Source organism: Hyposmocoma kahamanoa, unplaced genomic scaffold, assembly GCF_003589595.1.
Source record: "Hyposmocoma kahamanoa isolate Upper Pololo Valley unplaced genomic scaffold, ASM358959v1 211, whole genome shotgun sequence".
Lineage (NCBI taxonomy): Eukaryota > Metazoa > Arthropoda > Insecta > Lepidoptera > Cosmopterigidae > Hyposmocoma > Hyposmocoma kahamanoa.
The window spans coordinates 3668066-3673660 of record NW_020653732.1 but is presented as its reverse complement, the minus strand read 5'-3'; positions in this window follow the sequence as shown (position 1 = coordinate 3673660).

Here is a 5595-nt window from a genome sequence, read left to right as displayed (position 1 = left end):
ATATTTCTGTACTAGCAGAAAATAAAAAAGTAACGAGAAAGGTCTCTCTCCGCCCGTCCCTAGTTTTAAATACCTCACCGCGCCCCTCATATTGACGGTCACATTGGCGGAACGGCAGCAAGGCTGTGAGCGACCCGTGTGCTAAGAACGATTTTGATGTTTAAATTACGAATTTTCAATATAAATCGATTTCACAAGAGATTATTGAAAGATTTTTATTTTATTAAAAAGAAAATATTTTATTGTAGGTAATTTTTTAAAATCTTTTGCTACTTATTTGAATTTTACGGTGTTTATAGCATTTAATCAATAAAATCATTAGTGTACGTAATTATTATATTATTTACATATACAATACATTCATTTGCTCTTACAAAGTCACTGTGCGAATTAAACCAAAGAATAAATAGTTCAAGGAAGTGATGGATACCCCTACCACTTCACGCACACATTTGCGTATGTGCCGACAGCGCCTTGTGTGGATTGTCCGGAGTGTGGTACCAGTATAGATACCCAATCTCATACAAAGAAATGTCGCACTCGGTAACTCCGCTTATTCGGACGCCTATTTTGATTATTAACCAGCCTCCGTACTTTTCAAAACTTAAAGGCAATAATGCTCATAATACTGCTTGGCGGCAGAAATAGGTAAAGTGGCAGTACTTCCTTGGACCAGCTCGTTCACAAGGAGCTCTACTAAAGACTTAGAATGTCTAGATATTTTTTGTCTACAACGTTTCAGATAATTTTGCAGACTGCATATTTTACAGACGGCAGCACATCAAGCTACCCATTGATGGGTCATGTACCGTTGCACTGGAGGTGATGAGCGCGTTCCCATTATGACATGACGACAGATAGTCGTGCAGTTTATGTCGTGACTTGTATATTTAAATGAAGTTGTTCACACAGAACAACAAGATTAACTGTCGTTCATGACTTTTTTGACGTTACGTTTTGACTACCGACAGTGATCTGACGATAAATAAAACGTCACGATAAAAATATGACGACAGATAATCGCAACTTCAAACGATTCTGTCGTGCAAACAACAAGGCGGCTGCTGTAAACCGACAAATTGTCGTCACGATCTAGTGGGAACACCGAAACACGACAGTCGTTCAACGATAAAATAAACGTCCACTAGGCAGTCACGACAGATAGTCGTGATATCTGGACAGGCTAGACGCAACTGTCGTTCAACGATAAATAAAACGTTACGACATGGGAACGCGCCCGTATTCGAATAATAGTCTGATGTACTGTTTAAGTATGGAATTATTTACCTCCTCCTATTCGCAATGTAGCTTCTTTATCTGTTTTCGTAAAAGCATAAAAGAATTTACGCTAATGCGACAAATAACATTACATTACATTACGGATTATTTGTTATTTCTATTGTGTTTTGTTAAATAGACTCTCTGGCTCCAAGCTGAAAATCAGCGCTGTGGCTCTCTGCAGCATTAAACTGAGCTGGCTAGTCCTTTTTTCAGCTATTCTTGTGTATTTTATTATTATTATTTGTTTAATTTAGATTTTTTGTATATTTTCTTTCTAATAGCCAAATAAATATATCTCTCTTTCTGTCTGTTGACTGTACAATATACACATTGTTTTTGCAACAGGAAGACCTCAATACCAAGGGCGTGTTATCTTGTTACCACAAATAAAAACATTAACAGTTATATTAACTTTAAAACAGTTTAACGCAGGGTGATAGCGATAGCCTTGATAAAACAGTTGAATAGTACTCGTTTAGATCTAGGTTTCGAAAGGGGAGTAATTGGAAGATTATAAAAAACCGACTTAGTAAAAGACGAGTACTAAAAAAGTTGGAAATTAAATTTTTCGCCGGCTACGTTATGTAGAGTCGCCTAAAATTATATTGTTGGATAATTTAAACTAATGAGGAGCGTCAAAACGAAAACCGATAAATCGCATTTTGACATTTTTTTTGATATGGTAATATGTTGTTTGTGCACATATCTTTAACTCTAATCAATCGAACCCGTTCAAGAAACGCTTGCATTGGTCCGCTTCAAAAACCTGCCAGAAATATAGTCATGATCTTAACGGAAACCTATAAATCCATTTAATTTTATAAAACCCTTTTACGATCCTGGAGGTCGTTCAGGACCTTACGATAGCTCAGTTGTCGAGTAATTTCTTTTCATTTTTATTCACAACACCCGAATCGAACTCAAACAGTCGTATTCGAAACCCAACCGAAGTGACGTCACACCCGTACGATTACTGGAACTTTTCGACCGGCAAAGGCTACAAACGTTGTTCAGAACACGGGTATCGAATGAAAGTTACCGAACGTCCTATTGTTTACAAAGCAACAATATAATATGGAAATCTCTTAATAGTAGGATTTTCGTTTTTCTTATAGTCTATTTTCACCGACAAACTCCGTAAATGCTGTTGTATAACGATATCGTATCCGATCTGAATGTTTTGAATAGCTCGGAAAACGCCCTTCGATTCGAGAACGATATCCAATCAAATGATACGGTTAAAATATCGAAGAGTTCTGAATCGGCTCTTCCAGAACAGACACCTACAAATTTTTCATACTTTATTATTTAGATTACGCTAAAAACCGAAATATCACTATTAATTTAAGCCTTTTTTGTTTCGTAAATAAATTTGAAAATAAATGTAATTTCTTACAATGTTGTTTAAATAAAAAACCGTTACGGTCATATAAAAAGACTATATCCTACTACATTTTATCTAATACCGATATATCCAAATAGTCTGTTCAAAAACCGTTAACTTCATTTTGTTTTTGTTTTTTAAATCTCGACAGATACTGCTCACCCGAATGTGATATTTAGGTTATGATACAGTGTTACGAATGCCTACAAATTGGCATGCTTCGTTTCTTCAGGAATTGTAAGAAAATCCTTTTAAAAAATTTGCTCACTTCCTAAAGCAAGTATTACTGGTTGAAAGGCACGCTTTCAATGGCTGGCGGAATTATTCACGCATGAAGACTTATTTTTATAAATAGCGCCTAAATTTTATAAGCAGCAATTATTTTAATGGTTGATTTTGCTATGATCCAATTGAAGGCGTTTTTCTTTCAATATACTTTAAGCAGTGAACACCGATTTTTATTATCTCCTGTGTTAAGTTCCGCATAGTGGCGAACTATGAGATTAATCCGGTTTTGCGCTCTTTCCGGTAACCGATTTCAATAAAACTTATCAAATAGATGTAATTCCTTGAAATTTTGAGGTCGGGTTGTTAAGTGCTCTGTACTGAGATTACTTTTTTCAATATTTAAAATAATAATTTGTCGTTACGGTTCTAGCGGCTTTTTTTCTGACGCTCCTCTTTTTATGTATGATTTATTTTTAATAAAAAAATAAGGGCACATTTGTCCTTCTTCGATTTTAGTAGCAGTAGAGGTCCTTGTGAAAGAGTTCGTCCAGAGTGGTACTACCACCTTACCTATTTCTGCCGCTGACCAGTAATGTGAGCATTAGTGTGTTCCGGTTTGGAAAGGTCTTGTCAATTTATATCTCAGGATGACGGACGCAGTGACAGTGCCCCTAAATCTTTGCCATTTGAAGCTCTAAGTGGCACTGCAACTGTTATTACTCACGACTTGTTCATCTCGTCACATGGTAATATAATAAAAAAAAATCATCTGAATTGATTTGATAGTGCATACACAAATCTCTTTTGTATATGTTTTATAATAGTCTTTCAGTTTTAGTTTTATATGTAAATTCTAAATTTAAATGTGTTTGTTTTTGGCGCCTTTTGTGGTGTTTTTCTAATAACTTATTAAAAGCTGTAAGTACATTCTTTTGGCGTTGCTCACTCGTTGTTAGGCTTCCACCCTTTACCCTTTCACCCATTGATATAGTCCGCTACAGGCAGATTTTTGTACGTTTGGTATTCTGCTAAAAGTTAAGAGCAGGGGCTTGCCAGTGCCAGCTATCGAGCTACTATTCAACTGCCATTGCAATTTTTTTGGTATACTTTTCAATGGCGAGTGGATGGCACGTCGATGGCGTAGTCAGATTCAGATTCAGTCTACCAATATAATTATTTACATAAAAGTATCAAGTCAAAATAGTATCAAGTACAGAGTACTAAAAAAACCAACCTCAAAAATCCCCCCGTCGTCGTCCCCTAGTTTGCCACCCTTTATTTATGACCACTTCTGAGGTACCCTTACTGCATTATACAAGACATTTATTCGCTGAAAAATGTAGTTAACAATGCAGGTCTTATATTATATTAGATCGTACATTTCACCAAAACTTGGCATGCACATTGTAGCGGCCCCATCATGAAATCTACACTCCATCTACCTTGTCATCATAACCAGCTCTCTGTGGAGCTATAGAAAGGCAACAGCGCCTGTAGTTTTAAGTAGTTTAAAATGTAATATAACATAATTGTAATTGTTTGCTTTTAGTTTCCTAACAGGCACTTTTTATATGTAATTTGTGACGTGTACCACCGCTCCGTTCGTCTTTAACCTTTCATTCAGCTTTGGTCTTTTATTCCTTATATTAGACCCATTATTTTCCTGAAACACATATATTTTACACAATGCTTATTTCACTTTAGACGTAGCATACATTCAAGTTAAATTAAAACAATTGCATAAACAAACTATAATAATTGGAATTGAACCAAAAAATAAAAAGTGAAAAAAATATATGCAATAGTTACATTTCATGTTATCAAGCAAAAATTCATTAATATTGTAATAGCACAAATTATGCAATTTCATTCTTAATTGTCTACAATTTAATTCTTTAACAGCATCCGGCAATTTATTAAATAATTTGGGTGCTAATACGAACATCGTTCTAGTGTAAAATTCCAAATTAGGGCGTTGTTTGTTCATCCTACTGCTCAGGTCTCCTTCAAGGGGGGTTTATAAAGTTACAAGGGAAGCACTGCCACCTTATGTATTTCCATCGTCAAGCAGTAAAGTGAGTAAGGATGCTGGTGAAATTGCAGACATACGGGACTTTTCAAATGATGTCTCAGGGTGACGGGTGCAGTGGCAGTGCCCCTTAGATCTTTGCAATTTCAAGCTCTCAGGCGTGTCGCTTACCATCTGGCGCACGATTTGTTCGTCCCGTCCCGTCACTCGGTATCATAATAATCTCTGAGAGTTCTAAAAAAAACCAACCTCAAAAGTCATTCATCCCCTAGTTAGCCACCCTTAGAGGTGGAATACTTTCTTCAAATTTAAATAAGACCACTTCTACTCCCTACCCCCTTTCTAACAAAAAAGAGTCATAAAAATCGGTTACAAATGCTGTTACCGCGTAACATTATGTACAGAAGTAAAAGTTAACAAACTTTAAAAAAAAATTCAACCAACTTCAAAAAACCATAAAAAGTCGCTACACTAAAAAGTTAAAATAACAAAATACATATTGAATTCAAACAACAACAATGCACGTAATACTTTAAATTAATTTTTGTCTTATTTCGTTTTGTACACAGCATTATATTTACTTATTAATCAATCTACATTTATGGTTATTTATATAATTACAACGTGAATTGAGTACCTCCTCCTTTTTTGATGTCGGTGAAAATACATTAAT